The 18,706-nt window shown below is 39.0% G+C and overlaps 1 protein-coding gene and 1 pseudogene across 4 annotated transcripts in view; one reads left to right on the top strand and one right to left on the bottom strand.

Moving 5' to 3' along the window:
• Positions 1-18,706, bottom strand: part of SBF2 (SET binding factor 2) — a 416,533-nt gene that overhangs the window by 319,320 nt on the left and 78,507 nt on the right. The window lies entirely within an intron of this gene.
• On the top strand, positions 6,310-10,618 carry LOC118759242 (mortality factor 4-like protein 1; annotated as a pseudogene).

Here is an 18,706-nt window from a genome sequence, read left to right as displayed (position 1 = left end):
GCCCCCATGGCAGACTCAGACGGAATATCAAGCACTTGCTTTCAGCCTGGCCCAACTCGAGCTGTTACAGCCATTCGTGCAATGAACCAACAGATGGAGAATTTCTTTTCTCTTGTCATGCCATTTTTTCAAGTAACTAAATAAACTGATTTTAAAAGAATTCCATTTTCCTAAGAGTTATGAGGTTATTCAAATAATGTAACATTGGGTAAATTGTAGTAGTTCATATTTTTTGAATCACTAGTTCACTTAAACTAACTCATTAATTGCATGGGCACAAAGTTACTTAATAGTATTGTTAATAACCATGTGATGACTGCAGACTTCGTGCTAACAGACTCTGTTACACTGACCATTTTTATTAGATTTCTGTATACTAAACATCTCTGTTTTTGTCAGTCTTACTATGGGGTTTATTAGTTGTATGAACCCTTCAAAAAGCCACCTTTCACTTAACTAATTTTTCTTTTTTTCTAGCTTCAACTTCACTGATTTCTGCTCTTGTGTTTAGTATTTATTTCATTCTTCTCAGTCTGTTTTTCCTTTTTTTCTAATTTGGAGATTCTTCCTTAGTTTTACAGACGACTTTACACTAATAGTTTAAGACATTTTCTCTTCTCCTCTGTAAGAATTTAGTATTATAAGTTTCCTTCTCAATACTCTTTTAGCTGCATCTCAAAATTTTTTATATGTTGCACATTTTTAGTCAATAATTTCTTTCATTTCTTTTTATTTTTCTTAATTTTTTAAACATGTATTCAAAAAGACCTAAAGTGCTTGGTTTTTGTATTGAGTAAGAATGATTTTTGAGTCCACAATTATCAGAGACCATAGCCTGTAAAGTAGCAAGTTTTTTTTAAAGATTTATTCACTTTTATTGAAAAGCCGGATATACAGAGAGGAGGAGAGACAGAGAGGAAGATCTTCCATCCAATGTTTCACTCCCCAAGGGAGCCGCAATGGCCGGTGCGCACCGATCCAGGAACCAGGAACCTCTTCCAGGTCTCCCACGCGGGTGCAGGGTCCCAAGGCTTTGGGCTGTCCTCGACTGCTTTCCCAGGCCACAAGCAGGGAGCTGGATGAGAAGCAGGTGACTGCCGGGATTAGAACCAGCGCCCATATGGGATCCCGGGGCATTCAAGGCGAGGACTTTAGCCGCTAGGCCATGCCTCCTTGCCCAGTAGCAATTTTTTTAATGCAATGTCGTACAGGACCCAGGGAATGGTCTGTGTTGATGTATCCTCCATGATCTTTCAAAAACATTAAGTTCTGCTGTGCTTGGGTTTAATGTTCCATGTCTAAGCATTCCTTGTAAACTTTCATATTCTCTACAACAAAATTTGCCCAGAAGGAGGCAGTGCAATGGCCTAGTGGCTAAATCCTCGCCCTTTGTGTTCTGGGATCCCACATGGGTGCCGATTTGTATCACGGCTGCTCCACTTCCCATCTAGCTCCCTGCTTATGATCTGGGAAAGCAGTAGCACAGGATAGCCAAAACCCTTGGGATTCTGCACTCATACAAGAGACCCTGAGGAAGCTCCTGGCTTCAGATTGGCTCAGTTCTGGCCGTTGGGCCCACTTGGGGAGTGAACCAGAAGATGGAAGATCTTTCTGTATCTCCTTCTCTCCGTATATCTTTATTTCCAATAACAATAGATGAATCTTTAAAAGAAATTACCCAGCAACCAAATGTTCTCATGGAAAATGCTTAGAAACCACTAGCTAATATAATAATAGAGTTCTACTGGAGATGTAAATTACCTATATTTAAACTATTACTACCTCAGGAATTGACAATCAAAAATTTCGTTTGGGAAGTGGTATATATTGTGTGATTTTTAGTATATCTAAGTATTGCAAATTACCTAATTTAGAAAAATACTAAATTTTTCATTTATTCAGTAAGTCAACAAATATTTACTGAGTATTCTATCATAAATATCGCTCTGGCAGGCCTGTCTCTCTGAAAGGTTATAAACCAGATTATGGAGGAGTCTTTGGCCACTGTTCTCTAGAATTAGATCACTGTCACCCAACAGCATTTTCTGTAACAATGGACTTCTTCTATTTCTCTGCTATCGAACATTACAGTCACCAAGAACATGAAGCTATTGAGCACTTGAATGGTTGCGACTGATTGAATCAAACATGTGTAAGCACTGAAGCCTCTTTAAGGGACAGGATCTGAGAGCTTTCAGGTTGGTGACCATACAGCGTAGCCAGGATGTGGGGTTCCTGAAAAGGTCATGGAAGCTTTGTGACCCTCTGCCATATCCTGGTGCATCACTTACCTTTTCCTGCCTCAAGTTTTATCTGTTATAATAATGCAGTACTCAGAAGCAATGTTTCCCTGAGTTCTGAGATCTCTTCCAGCAAATACTCAAACCTGAGGATAGCTTCACAGGACCCTCGAATACACAGCAAATGGATCAGAAATACAAGTGACAACCTGAACCTGGGTTTGCCATCCAAAGGATAGAGGCAAAATCTTGTAGGACTGAGACGTTAACCTGTGGGATCTGTGCTAACTCTACAAAAATACTTTCAGAATAAATGGGATGCTTAAAATTGCACTTATTTGTGGAGCAGACACACAAAGACACAGGCCAGGAAAAACTCCCATCTATTTATTATTCTGCCAAATGCCCACAACAACCAGGGCTGGGCAGGCTCAAAGCTCGAACTGAGTCTCCCTTACCAATGGCACGGACCAAATCACTTGAACCAAACCCTCTGCTTAGCAAGATATACATTGGTAGAAATCTGGAATCAGGAACCCAGAGCAAGACATGAAATTCAGGTACTCTCTTAAACATTAAGCTGAATATTCACACTTCAACTGAATTTTAGATACCTAGTTGGTGTTGGCTGAAAACTGAGTAATATGTACACAACTTGCAGTCAGAAGAAATATTGTGAATACAGGAAACAGCCAGTTTCTCCTTCCCTCCCTGAGCCTTAGTTACTGAAGAATATAAAAACCCTCAGTCGAAATCAATAAACTGACAGCTTGATCAGACCTACTGTCTTGCTGTCCATTCTTTGTGTCTCTTGTCCCTTCATTCTCTCCTAGGTTGGTTGCGACCCCCATTGACTGTCCTGCTGGATGGGACAATCTTCTTTTACCAAAACTTAAATTTAACTTATGAATGAAAGCACAGAATCCATGTAAAGGCTACAGCATTATTATCTGATTTTTGAAGAGTTTTATTATAGTGTTCCCTGATGCATAGGAATAGTAGCAAGCTAGGTTACTGTAAAACACTATTAACCTCGAACTGAATGCAGACTGAGCCCCCATGGGAGTATTTTTGAACCATCAAGCTTAGGGAAGGCAACAATAGAAAATGTCAATTCCACACAAAGCTTTTTGTGCTTACTGGTTTTGATCTCCATTCTCCCTCCAGAGCTTCTTTTCTGGAATGAATTATAAGCATGTAATTATTTTACAACAAAAAAGGATCTGATTCTTTTAGCTAATGCCATAAGTGTATCAGTACAGACAAACCTCAGGAATTATCTCTTCCAAAACCCATTACACTTTCTTACTGTCCTGATCAGAATTGCAGTTTGATAAAATACTTGATATCTTTGTTTTACTGAGCTATAACTATCAATTTCACAGTTCTCCTTACAAATACTAGAGTAAAGGTAGGAATGCAAATCCTTAACATAAAGGGAATCCTGGATGGTTTCTCTAAGTGTCTCTAAAGTAACTTTAAGGAATGAGCATCTGGTGTCGGAGTAAAGACACCTGTTCGAATGCCTGGTCCTGTATCACAGTGCCTGGCTTCAACTCCAGGCTCTGTCGTAATTCCAGCTTCCTGCTAATGCAGGCTTAGGGAGGCAACTATGATAACTTAAGTGACTGCATCCCTGCCACCCTTACAGAATGGAATAAACTCCTGGCTTCTGACTTCAGCATTGCAGACATAGCAGGGATGGATACAATGCTCAGATAAATTTATTTTTTGAAAAATGAATAAATCACCTTAAAAACTATCATCATAAACCTTGTGCAAAACTTATATTCATTCATCAAAAATTATGTACTATATTAGGAGTATGAATTAATCACTCTCAAACTCATGCTGGAGCTTAATCCTGATACATGATATTAAAGATCATGGAAAAACATTCCAATTATGGTTTGGAGAGGTAATTAGGCTCAGTCACAGTTGTAAGAAAGGATATCATGGCTGAACAATGCTAAGTTTCTAAAGGAGAAAGACCAGAGCATTCATGTACATGCTTACTCCCTGCCTCTGCCGTGTGATACGATGTACTTCTCTAGGACTCTCCCACCAGGTCATTTCCATATGCAACCCTTCAATCTTGCATGAGAATCCTAAACCCAAATAAATCCTTTGTTTATAAATTATCCAGTCTGTAATAATATTATTTTCAACAAGACATAGATTCAGAAAGAATCAGGGCTATTGTTAATTAAAAAATACCTGAAAATATTGAGGTTTTTTGAAACTGTAATGGGCAGGAGCTGCAAAATTTGGAACAGTAGACAAGACATTGCTGAGAATGCTATAAATGGGACACTATAGGGAGCTAGTAAGGACTACAAAAAAAAGACAAAATTTAGACGACTAAGACACAATAAAAAATGCTCAGGATCCCTAGCTATTAGGGAAATGCAAAAAAAAAGCTCCACAGTAGTCCAGTGAAGTTGTTCTCCACCCCGAAATCTTTTAATAACACCTGTTGGCATAGATGTCGGGGGAAAAGCTACACCAAACCACTGTTGGTGGGACAGTAGGCTAGTATAGCCACTATGGACGTCAGCATGGAAGAGTGTTAAAACAACTGAAAACTGATCTACAATATGATCCAGCTATCCCACTTCCAGGAATAAATTCAAAGGAAATGAAACCTGCATATGAGAAAGTGACCTGTAATTCTGTATTTACAGCAATACAATATACAATAGTAAAGATGTAGAAACAACCTAGATGCCCATAGAAGAATGGATAAAGAAACTGTAGTACATCAACTTCATGGAATACTACTCAGTCATTAAACAAAGTAAAATTCTATCATTTGCAACAGAATGGTCCCAACTAAATACCATTGTGCTCAGTGAAATAAGCCAATCCCAAAATGACAAGTATGCATTATCTGATATAAGGGAACCTTCATAAAAAATACAAGATCAATAGATGTACACATAAATATGTATGTATGTTCACCTAGACAAACTATCTAATGGAGACTAGTGTAACAAGAAGTGAAGATACAGTGCAGTATGCATCTCTACTCCTGAAAAAAAGATGGCTCCCACTGAAACTGTTAAATATATCTTAACAACATAATGCTGGACTTTCTGCCACTGTTTATACCTACAATGTCATGAAACACTTAAATAGCAGAATGATGGACTTGTGACTGCTGCTGAAGAACTATACTAATGTAATAATATAGGGGAAGCAGTCTGGGTGGGAAGCAAAATTACAAGGGGAGAATAGAGGGGAAATTCCCAAGCCTAAGGAACTGTATTCTAAAAAATAAAGATAAAAACAATAATTAAACAGCATGTGTTACATAAAAAAAAAAAAAACAAGATTAGAGAAGAGTTAGAACATCTTAGAGATCCATCAGTGGTCTTACAGATAGTGAATGAAGAATATTCTATTGGAAACTGTACTAAAGGCACTCAGTCACATCACTGCAAATAATTTGGCTGAACTATGGCCATGACCTGGACTTAAGAATAACCTTTTAAAAAGGCATGCAGGGGCTGGGAAGGGAGTAGTAAGGGGGTGGCACTGGCAGAAGAAAACTTGCGAATAGCAAACCATTCAGACTGCTTCTTGTTCACTTTTAACTGCAAACATTAAGATTTGGGAGAAACTGTGTGGCCTAATGGCAAATGTATAATTACAAGGGAAGCTGAAAAGAAATATGTGGAAAATTTACAGACTAACCAAAAACAGAGGGAAGGATAAACAAGGGTTGACCCAGCAACCAATTTCTAAAGAGATTAGCACCAATACAAAGAAGACAAGTACTTTGCATCAGGACAGAGAGAAAATTAACCAAAGGGCTTCTCGGGAGTCTCTAAGATTGATTGCCTTTTCCATTACAGGCAGAGGCCTAGGCACGGTAGTTTCAAAGAAGGGTCAGGATGTCCTAGGGCTTATTGTCCTGAGATTTTACTCCCTGCTTTTCAGTGCAACATTCTGAGGTAGCTGCAGTCATGCCAAAGGGTCCAGGGACAGCCTGAGTAGCTGCTCCAAAGGGAGACAGCAACAGGCCTTGGCTGCCACTTCATGTTGACTCTGGAAGAACCATCTGGTCATGGTGCCAATCACTGTTTCAAAGAAAGGCCCGAGAACCAAGCAGAGGCCTGACTCAAAAGGCAGCACTGACACAGACAGTCCCATTTGGACAATGACAAGACCTAATGATGCCACGAGTGGGTCTATCACAGAGACCTCCTAACTACAGAGCTATCAACGTACAATAGTAGCCTGGGAGAGCCGTAGTCATGAGATCCTAAACTAAGAAACAGGGAAAACACATGTCTCCTGCTTGGAACATCTGAACTCCAGACTTGTTTTGGATTCCAGGAGTTCAACCAGTACCTCTCTGGGTCCTAGACTTTCAGCACTGAACTCTGAGTTACATCACCAGCTTCTCTGGATTTGAACTGGGTTTAATTGATGAGCCGTACCAGCAACAACCCTGAGTTTCTAGCCAACAGACACTGTTCAAAGACTTCTCAGCTACTATAATCATGTGAGTCAATTCCCTAATAAATTCTTTCTCATATATCTATATACATATCCTATCATCTCTGCCACTCTGAAGATCCCTAATATTCTACATGGAAGTTTTCTGCGACTGCAGACGTTCAATCTGACTTCCTGGAGCAGAACAGGATGGTCTATCCTGTTTAAGCTCATAGCCTGTAACTCCACATACTTCCTTAGAAAAGTCTTCCCGAAAGATTTCTGTTAAGAATTCTCTTATTGCTAATACTGAAAATCGGAGATGGAAGCAAATGTTGAAATCAATATCATTAGCATAAGAGTAACCTCTGTCACAGACATGAATGACACAATTTCTCAGCATTTTCAATATATAACCAGTTCTATACTTGAAATTGGGTTACTTATTTTTATTTTGCATCTTCCATTTCGATATAAATCAGTTTTCCTACCTGCAAGAGCTTGACATTTTATTTTTCAATACTCAAGGGTACTGTTATCAGCTCCTCCTGCATTGTGTATAAGACCTAATTCTCACAACTAACATAAAAATTGGGATCACTGTAGAATATGTCTTACATCAAGAAAGTCACAAACTCTAAGAATAAATTTCTTTCAAAGCTATTAATATTGAACAAAACATTTTTCTTCTATCTACTAAAATTACAAGTTATTGTATACTATTTCCTAAAAGAAAGCTTCTAATACAATTGGCATAAAGTGTCTATTCTTGACAGAAATGACATCTTCTGATATGTTAATAAAACAAATGATAGGTTATAATGCTGTGCTACTAGCATTTACCCTAAAACCAAACTTTTGGACTGATTTTACTCAACCAATACAACTATCTCACTTAGAAGTTCTGGGAACTGTTCATATTCAGAAATGATTTTGACAGCTGTAAAAATATAAATTGCAATTTCTATAAAGAGGATAATGTTCTAAAAAAGGTGACACTTTGCAATTAAATAATAACATATGCAACTGTCACCAACACTTTCAGAAAATCTCTAAAACACAGGTTGAATTCACAATGGTAGATACTACTAAGCAAATATCAAATACATATCCAGCCATCTATAAAGCCCGTACTTGTGAGAGTATTCCCCTTCTTAAATTGCTGCCGGTAACCTCTGGTTACTCTACAGAATACTGATGCATTACATCCTTATCCTTAATTAGGCATGTATATGTTAGGCAATTAAATACATTTTTGCTTCTAAAGGAATGACACAGCAGGGAGAAATCTGCTGTAAACCTGAGATTTTATGCCATATGAAACTATATACAATTACAGAAAGTAACACTGGTTACTATCATTACCGCAAATTAATCCACAGAAGCAGTAAAACAATGAACAAGGCCAGGTTTGTTTAATGATATAGGGAATATGTTACTACTCAAACTGCAGGGTTTTTCTTTTTTCTATAATACAAACCATCTAGTGGGATAGGAGTTTGGCACAATAGTTAAATACTATTTGCAGTGTCTACACCTGCACTAGAGTGCCCGAGTTCAAGTTGTGGCTCTTCCTCCCACTCCAGTTTCCTGCTAGCAAGTACCCTGGAAAGCAGCAGGTGATGGCTCCAGCACATAGGCCCTTGTCACTCACAGTGGAGACCTACGTTGAATTCCTCAGTTCCTGGCTTCAGCCTGATCCATTCCTGATTGTTGGTTGGGGAGGAAACAAGCAGATGCATCACTGGCTGCCAAAGTCTTAGCGCTTGGGCATGTGTATGCGTATGTGTGTCTGGTTTTTAAATAAAAATTTTTAGAAATCTAGCTTGTTTCCTTCAAAATCCTTCAATGAGACAATAACTTACACATTAAAATGACACTAGTTTTTAAGGAAATAAAGCCTTTGGAATCCATTTTTTTTGGTAGGAAATGATACACATTAACAAACATGAGATAACAAGATGGAACAATGACCTAAATTTAAGACTTGAGATTATGAAGCTATGGGAAGAAAACAGAGGCAGAAACACTCAAAGACACGGGTGTAGGTGACAACTTCTTGAACAAAACCCCCAAAGCACAGGTAACAAAAACAAAACTCAACCCATGCGACTGTACCAAACTCAGAAACTTTTGTAAAGGAAACAATAGAGTGAATTATTAAGCCTTTTATGCGTAAATTTAAAATATATTATCTCAAAAGTTACAAAAAAGAGAAAGGGAGAAGGAGGACAGGAATATAATTGTGTTATTAGAATTGTATCTATAACTCACACTGAATCTGTTAAGCACTAATTAAAAATTAAAATTATCAAATCAAAAAGGCCGAAAATACTAAATAAAATTAGTACAAGTTTACAGTTGTAACAAATAACCTAAATGTCATTATTTTACAACAGAAGCACAACATTCAGGGATGCAGGCAACTGTAGCCCACAATGTAGAGCTAGCAGCCTGAAGGAACATGTGATACTGAGTTGGGTGGAATAGAGAGTATAGGAAAGTAATATGGGTGGTGGGAAAAGGAGATAGCAGCGAATCACTTATAAATGGTGCTCAATTGCTGGGAGCTGCCCTCTCCCCTTCTCTTACCCTGCCCCCAGATACAGGGGGGGAAAAAGGAATTGGAAACAACTTTCAAAACTACTTTCCTCCATTCCTCATTCCTTCCCACCCTAGTCTTACTGGTCCACTTGGGTGTACATCCTTCTCAATTATGTAATCATCACCAAGAATAAAATAAATTAATTATTTTTAAAAATGAGATTAAAAGAATTTTGTTGCAAAAAGATTTTAAAACCTGTGTGCAGATTGTCTCATCCATTTCTGTGAATTTTTTGTAGACTTAAATTTCAAGATGTTTTACAGTAGCATAATGCATCTTTTAATTCTGTTTTCCCAGGGGCTTTTTTGAAATCCCCTCACATGTGCACTTGGCTACTCACACAGATTTTCCTAGTGAGCAGTAAGTCATACAAGCTTGCCTCAAATGCAGTACCTTATCTCCCAGCACTGTCATGGCTATAAATTTCTGAATTAAGCCACCAAATTTGATGTAAACAATAAAGAGTAGAGTGTCTGAAAACATAAATAAAGGGCCTGGCAAAAAAATAATTGAAAATTAATTAATTAATAGTACCCAAGCAGGGCCCAAAACCTACATTTCAGGAGAATGAGTAAGTTTAGTGCTTTCATAGGCCTCTTTTTATGATGCAAAGTGTGCAAAGACTGCTATAAAGGTCAAACAAATGAAAGATTTCATGCATTACAGTGGTTGAAATAAAAATTGGGATGAGTAAGTTCCAGAGAGCAGAGTGCTGAAATATGTAGCAGAGAGAACTTCAAAAAGCCAATGAGGAGCAGCACACAGAGGGGAAGACAAGTGCAGCTGCTCCAGGAAAGAAGACATCTGGTTTACAGCAGAAAAACGTAGGCGTGAAAGCAAAATAGAAAACACCTGGAAATGAAGTTGGTGACAGGAAGTGAGACCCTGCAGCCTCTTCAGAAAGCAAAGGGCCTGCACAGATCCTACTGGTGAAAATGAAGACATTCACGTTTGGAGTGGAAGTTATGGTCAAGATTCCTGAGGAGCTAAAACTACAGCTTATTTATGACTGGGAATCAATTGCCACACCTAAAAAGACTCTCATCTTCCTGCCAAAAATGCAGATTCATTTGGGGGAAAATTACAAGAAATCTTGTGGAAACACAAATATAAACTAGTATGCTGTTAATGAAGTTGTGGCAGGGATTAAAGAAAAATACTTTCAGTATTAGTGGCTCTCCACTGCTCTACCCCTCTGAGACCACAGCACATGCAAGTCCTCAAGCAGCATCCTGACGCACACATGGCCCAGGTGTGTGGAGCACCACACCCACCACACCCACTGTTAGGATATGTGCAAATTAAACAAGGTTGCCCTGTACATCTCTAGATGAGAAGAGCATGGCTTCAGTGATGAAGGGTAACTCATGATTTGCAACAGTTATTGCCAAAGAAGTCCACAGGCATGCTTAGTGAATATACAGTGGCTCCTCTGAGTACCATAGGAAAACCATGTGAGGGGCACACTCACTCATATTAATGTCTCTGCTCTTGTTTAAAAATATTTATTTTTATTTGAAAGGCAGATTCACAGAGAGGGGAGACAAAAAAAATCTTCCATCTGCTGGTTCACCCCTCAGACAGCTGTTAACACCTGAAGCTGAGCCAATCAGAAGCCAAGAACCTGGATCATCTTCTTTTGGGTCTCTCAGGTGGATGCAGGGGTCCAAGGACTTCAGTCATCCTCTGCTGCTTTCCCAGACCATAAGCAGGGAGCTGGGTGGGAAGTGGAGCAGCCAGGACTTGAATCTGGGATGCCAGCACCACAAGTAGAAGATTAGCCTGAGGAGCCACCACACTGGACGCTGCATCTTTGTTCTTGTCCTTCTCTTGTATAAATACTATAAATTTTTAGTATATAAAAGAACTATATTTGTTTTCTGTTTGATTTTTAAAGATATATTTATTTTTTTATTGGAAAGGCAGATTTACAGAGAGAAGGAGAGACAGAAAGATCTGCCTGCTGGTTCACTTCCCAAGTGGCCGCAATGGCTTGAACTGAAAGAATCCGAAGCCAAGAGCTTCTTCTGAGTCTTCCACACAGGTGCAGAATTCCAAGGCTTTGGGCCATCCATCCTTTGCAGCTTTCCAAGATTGCAAGCAGAGAGCTGGATGAAAAGTGGAGCAGCGGGATGAGAACCAGTGCCCATATGGGATCCTGGTGCATACAAGGCAAGGACTTTAGTCTCTAGGCTACTGTGCCGGGGCTTTCTGTTTGATTTTAAACAGAAAAAAATCAAAGGGGTTGTTAAAATTTTTTTCATTTCAAAGTTGCTACCAGTGTATTTAGTGATGGCCAACAGTCAACAGAGGGACACGCTGGACAGTGTTATACTGCCTGGCTGACAATACTTCTTTTGAATTTTGTGGTTCTATTTCTTTTACACTATACACTTTTAAAATATGTACTAATATATTTGCCTTAATGTATCTTTGTTGATAAATTATATTTTTGTAATATGTGTTAATACTATGACAAGATGTTCTAATTCTTAATGCCAAAGGTTCAATTCAATGTATGTAACTGCACACACTCATCCTGTTTCCGTAACTCTGCCTTTCCAATAAAAATAAAGAAATCTTTAAAATGAAAAATTATTCACATAAAATACATTTAGCTGCTGATTCAAACACACACACACACACACACACATACACACACACACACATACACACCCTAGAGAGAGAGAAAAGAAAGCAGAGAAACTAGTTGGGCTCTGGCACAATCTGTATTTAACTCACTATACATGTATTGTTTTTATTCTTCTTTCCAGATAGGGAACATATTCAAGCTGTCCCTTAGAAGACTATCCAAGGTTCCATTCAGAACAAAATCTAAGATCCTCAGTTTATACCAATTCTTTACAAGTGAAAATGTGTTCGTTGTAGTCCCACATTTTCTGCCCTAAAACAAGATTTGTCTTGTCAACCCCTGTCTTATTTTAAAAAAAGAAAAAAAAAAGATTCCATAAGGAGAGAAAGGAAATGCATATTCATACAATCAAAGAATGGAAAACATTAAGTAGTTACTCATCTATAGCATTCCAAAATCCCACTGGATCTAGGTAGCACATGAACGGATGAACTTGTAGAGAAGCCCTTAACTATAATTGCTGGGAGATATGGCCTTGTCTTTGCTTTCCATGTCTCCTGGCTCCACTCTCTACAGGTCCTCTCTGAAACTAAGTTCCTTTGGCACAAAGCTGGTTTTGAGAAGCACACACCCTCTCACTTTTCTGGATTAGGATGGCTCTTAGGGCTCACAAAATGCTTTCTAGAACCAAATACAGTTTCTCTGGTTAGAAAACCCCATCAACAGCATTGTGGCCTTCTGTCAGCCAATAATCAAATTAATTCTTCCTTTTGTATGATTCTAAAATCTGCTTTATTTCTTCATTGCTTTTCTTCATGATTCCCACATTTCCTTAACTTCAGAAAAAAGTTAAGTATCTCAATCTGATCTTTGTAGCAATGCTGAACCACACGTCTAACTAAAAAGTCTCACATGGCCCATTTTGTTCAAAATTTTTATATTTATTTTGGGGGTTTGGTATCCTTTTTTGAAGAGTTGCAAGCAACTGATTTTTCTGACTTATTACATGACTCTGAATTTGTTTCCAATTTTTTTCCTGCAAACCAAAAAGTTCTTTTCTAAATTCTCTTTTTCTTTACTACATTAGTAAGGTTAATACAATGACAACCAACAAACACTCCAAACAAATTCTTTTCCTAAAGCATCAAGTTTGGCAGAAATACGGTATGATCTTCAAGTTAGCAAGAGTAAAACTTTTTATCAAATATTAATGACATGACTTGATTTTCTAACCTTCTATATGCTATGTGTGCTTCCAAATAGTCAATCCTTAACTAGTATCACCTGTCTTATGATTTTCTTACAGTAGTAAGCCACCTCCAAAACATCTATTTCCATATTATTCAGAGTAATAATCTGCCATGAAAGGTACAGTAACGTATATCACAAATCTTTCTTCTGTCACAATCCATTTAGGAGAGGGAGACATGGCCTTGTACATAAGTGATTCAACAACAATCTATCTACGAGTCCCTAGACTCAAAAGTTCTCCTGAATCAATATTCTGCAGGTGGATAACCAATGACTGAGGGGACTATGGACATTCTTAAAGGAGGCTTTAGGGTTAGGCCCAGAAAGTGTATTCATTATTGTCACTACTTTTAAGTAGCTTTTAAGCTGATGAGTTAAAAATGTTTCACTGTTTCAATGAAACAGGCCACAGCATTTGTTAGCACGTCAAGGTGAGACAGGCCATGCCAGATTGGGCCACAGCACCCACCAGCATATGTGAAATCTGTAGATGTGGATGGTGGTACGAGCCTAGCACAGGAGCACAAGAGCTGGGATTGGGGGTAGACCAGGGTGGGCAGAGTTACAATACCTGTTGGCCTGCACATGAACTGGGTTAGGGAGAGAGCCAGGCTGGAGTAACATACTGTATCCCCTGGTGCAGGCATGAGCCAGAGTAAGAGCAGGCTGATTAGCTTTGCTGCAGCATCAGCTAGCAAGCACTGAGACTGGAGGAAAATCCTGTCAATTAGACTGTAGAATCACCTGAAGAATACAAGATCTGGGGTAGTGAGTGGGCCCAGTTGGAAAACTGTAGGCACTTTTATGATGGACTGCAGTTCCCATTGATGAATACAAGAACCAGGACTGGGAGCGAGCCTAGCTAGACAAGTGGTGGCACCCAATGGCATGAGTGTGGGCTGGAAGGTGGAGTCGGTTGGGTTGAGTCAGGTTTCAATGCCAAATGATGTGTATGAGAGCTGAATGGGATGTGGTATGGACCAGACACGTCTGCTGTACCTGCGAGCAGGCACAGGAACCAGGGCTGGGGGTCAACCAAGTGTGAGTTATTATTGCCTGGGTTGCAGCTCCCAATGGTGTATGTGGGGACTAAGCATGTGGTGGGTGGGGTAGAGCTGGGCTGTAGCACCCATTGGTTTACATAAGAGATGGGGCTGGAGATAGATCTGACCTAGTGATTACAATTTTCAGTGTGTGTGTAGGCCGATGTAGGTAACAGAATGAGCCAAACCCCATAATGGTGTGCACACACAGGAATCAGATCATGGGATCACAAAGACAAGATTTCTTTGAGGGTCTCACCAACTGAACTGCTGGACTCTGAACTCCAACAATGGAGACAGTGGAAGGACCTGTGATCTGACAGTGGAGTGCATGTGTCTGACAGGAGTCTCCTCAGTTACTGCAGGGACAGCATACCTAGATGCACCTGGAGGTTCAGGCAGTCCATTGGAGCCTGCAGAGGACATATGGCACCATGGCAGAGGAAGGAGGGCAGAACAAATTGTTCAACTACCCGAGAAGCTTGACAGCAAATTTCTGGGCGAATGGAGATTCTGGGATGAACCATCTCAGCCAATGGACATGGGAAGGATATCCTCATCCTTGGCTCTGTGAGATAAACAGAATATCAGAAGTATCAAAACCACTTGAATAGAACAATTGGAACATGCTCCATGTCAGGGACCATGGGATGACATCAGTTGGGCATTCTCCATCCTTGTGTACTACAACAGTTGTCTTCCCGCTCCTCTCAGATAAGGAAGGTGTGGAAATAGTGGTCTCACCTGCTTTCCCCTAGTCCTCAACCCTTCCCACTGAAATTAACTGTGTAAATATCATCAAAAATAAGAAAAAAAAAAAAACAGGCTGACAGTATATGTTGCAATATCTAAAGAAAATGCTATTCACAAAAAAAATGTTTCACTGAAAAATAATTGATAATCTAAATTCTGCTTTAAAATGAGTTTCTGGGCCTGGTACAGAGGCTTAGAAAAGGCTAAAGTCCTTGCCTTGCACATGCTGGGATCCTATATGGATGCCGGTTCTAATCCCGGCAGCCCCACTTCCCATCCAGCAGGGATCCCTGCTTGTGGCCTGGGAAAGCAGTCGAGGATGGCCCAAAGCCTTGAGACCCTGCACCCATGTGGGAGACATGGAAGAGGCTCCGGGCTCCTGGCTTCGGATTGGCTCATGTTGCAGACATTGCGGCCACTTGGGGAGTGAATCAATGGACACAAAATCTTCCTCTCTCTCCTCCTCTCTGAATATCTGACTTCCCAATTAAAAAAAACAATAAAACAAATCTTTAAAAAATCTTAAAATAAGAGTTTCCCCCCACCTTTGCACCTGAACAAAACATCAAAGAAAATTTTCTTTAAGGAACATTCTTCATGTATGGCAGGTATGTGATGGGAGTTATTCAGCAGTTGCATTAAAAGGTCAACTGCCAACTAAAAACAAGAGGAGGCATGAACTGGGAGGTTAAACAGCCAAATAAGTATAAAGGCACAACTGGAGCAATTACTTAATGTATTAATGATCACATATGACTTAAACTTTCTGGAATTGGGATGAGATCATTATAGAAACACCAGTCAGCACTTCTTTTAAGATTACTAGACAACTAAAAGGTTCCTCCCAACTTTCTAGGTTGAAGGTTGACTTTTTCCTCAGAAGAGAACACATTTGTGTATTACACTCATCCTTGTATTTTGAAATGCATGATCTCTAACATTCAAAGTTATACATGAAAATGTGCCTATTCAACGATGTATGTACACCTCATACTTTACACTTCTAAAGCTGTTCATAGTATAGCCTACTAATCTACCTGCAAAAAGATTCTTCAGTGTTAAACAGAATATCTTTTGGCATTGTGTCACTCATTTGGCAACCACTTGTAGTTCCTTGTTTTCCAAACAATTAGGTAGAATGACAACAAGATCCCATATACCCACTGACAACTTTGAAAAGCATTCCTCTCCTTATAAAGTTGTTTAAACAGCCTCTTTAGAATCTTTCAAAACATAAAGTGGTATCCAAACATTATTACTATTACACAGAGCTGGTTTGTCCTGGATATAAGAACAATTTCTGCTCACACAATTCTACAGAAGTGATAAACTATACAATAGGTAATTAGCTAATCAAATAAGTTGGCTAAAGCAAGGACTCATATTTAAGGGGATACATAATGGAAGTGTAGCAGAAATTGATATATTCATAGGTGGAGACAGAGAAGTATGTCTCTATGCATACAGTACAAGGATGGGCTCACAGTGAGATAGCTGATAATGTCCCGATGGTTAGATGTTGGATTCTCCGACACTGTCTATGCCTGCATTTTTGGGAGACATTTCAGTGGCAGCATGACGAACTTGGTTCACAAAAGAAACCCATTGTTAAACTGGAGGAGAAATCACATGGGGAGAGGGAGAGGAAACCCCAGTGCCTATTAAACTGTCATAAAACAAAATAATAATAAAAAATGTTAAATAACTGACATTTTCATTAATGAGCAATTTCAACTCCTCTTAATATTGACATCCATCTATTGTTATTACTGTAGGTGTGATTTCTGTATCACTCACAATTTCCTTTTAACAACTAATTCTCAAAACTAGTTAATTATCACATGCCACATGTTTTATAAGAAAGATATAAAACAATGGACAAAAGACAAAATAGATTTCTGGCAGAGGGAAGCAAAAAAGTCACACAGCTGTACCAAAACTAACCATGGATACTCAGTAAAATAAAAGAAACAAGAAAAAAATGAATTCCGGGAGAAAGGAAATGGCTAGAAGTCTGACCGTCCTCAATTTGTTTTTTGAAAAGAAAATCAAATCAAAACAATGCCTGGAAAGAAACTGGATTAGCAAGGGTACTTAACAACGTTTTCTCAGAAAAAAAAAAAAATAGCTTTTAAGTAAATAATAAAAAGACCTGTCTCCCACGATAAAGAGAATGAGTCTTGTACTGCAGACATTGAGATCTTACCAGTGCTTCTGCAGAAAGGAAAGAGTAACAGAATCAGACTGGTGTTTAAGAACAATCCTGCTAACTGAAACAGAACAGTGATAAACAAAGGAAAAGAAAGAGCTGGTACAACAGCGTCCTCATTAGCAAAAGGAAAGACAGTCACAGTCTCATCCATAAGTATGAAAGGCCAAGACAGACCATGTTCTAGAGCATAATAAAGGTAATTAAAACTGTAAAATAATTTGAAACCTAAATCACATTCTCTAGTCACATAGAAATTTTTAAATAATGCAACAATCAAAGGACACTCCAAAGAAAATTTAAAAGCTTACTATTTGCTTTAGAAACATTCTGAATGAATAATCATACATAGTTATAGTAATATGTATACAATGTATACCAGTGTCTACATGTATAAGGCATGTGCCTTAAAAATCAGGTGATTAACATTTCCCTCTTTGTCATCACTTTGAAGATTGGATCCTTAGAGTTCCTATTGTCTTTATTTGCTCAGAAAACATGTAATAGATTAACTGTAAACTACACAGCCATCCCAGTGTGCTATATAACACTAGGAACTTATTCCTTCTGGTTCTTAGTACCTGCTGTCTAACATCCCTCTATGCCTCTCACTGCTTTCAACCGACAGCAATTACTACCAGATATTTAGACTTACATATTTTAGCTTTCCCATATGAAGAATATGGGTATTCATCTTGTGTCTTGCTTATATCACTTAACACTGTGTCAGTTTTACTTGTTTTGCTACCAATAACAAGATTTCATTTTTTATGCTGAGCAATATTCAGAATAAATTTTGATATATATCAAGATATATATTACATAAATAAATATATAATATATAAAGATATATATATATCTATTTCTTTATTCATTCATCTTCTCAAACACACTGGTTGACTACATACCTTGGCAGACCATGAAGAGTGCTACAATAAAGCTGTGGATACATGTATCTCTTTAATAAGTTCAATTCTGTGGGATTTAAACCCAGTAGTGGTACCTGGTAGAACACATAGTAGTTCCATTTCTAGGTGTTTTTTGTTTGTTTAAGAAACTTCCATATTCTTTCCACAGTGTGTGTGCTAACTTATATTTTCATTATCACTGTAAATTTTCCTTTCTCCACATCCTTACCAGCATTGGCTACTGTCCTTTTTTTTTTTTTAAAGATTTATTCATTTTATTACAGCCAGATATACACAGAGGAGGAGAGACAGAGAGGAAGATCTTCCATCCGATGATTCACTCCCCAAGTGAGCCGCAACAGGCCGATGCGCGCCGATCCGATGCCGGGAACCTGGAACCTCTTCCTGGTCTCCCACGCGGGTGCAGGGTCCCAATGCCTTGGGCTGTCCTCAACTGCTTTCCCAGGCCACAAGCAGGGAGCTGGATGGGAAGTGGAGCTGCCAGGATTAGAACCGGCGCCCATATGGGATCCCGGGGCGTTCAAGGTGAGGACTTTAGCCGCTAGGCCACGCCGCCGGGCCCTACTGTCCTTTTTTGACAAGAGTCATTCTAACTTCAGGGAAATGTTACCTCACTAGGTCTGCATTTCTATGATAGTAA

Source organism: Ochotona princeps, chromosome 4 (assembly GCF_030435755.1).
Source record: "Ochotona princeps isolate mOchPri1 chromosome 4, mOchPri1.hap1, whole genome shotgun sequence".
Lineage (NCBI taxonomy): Eukaryota > Metazoa > Chordata > Mammalia > Lagomorpha > Ochotonidae > Ochotona > Ochotona princeps.
This window is presented reverse-complemented; position numbering and strand designations above follow the sequence as displayed.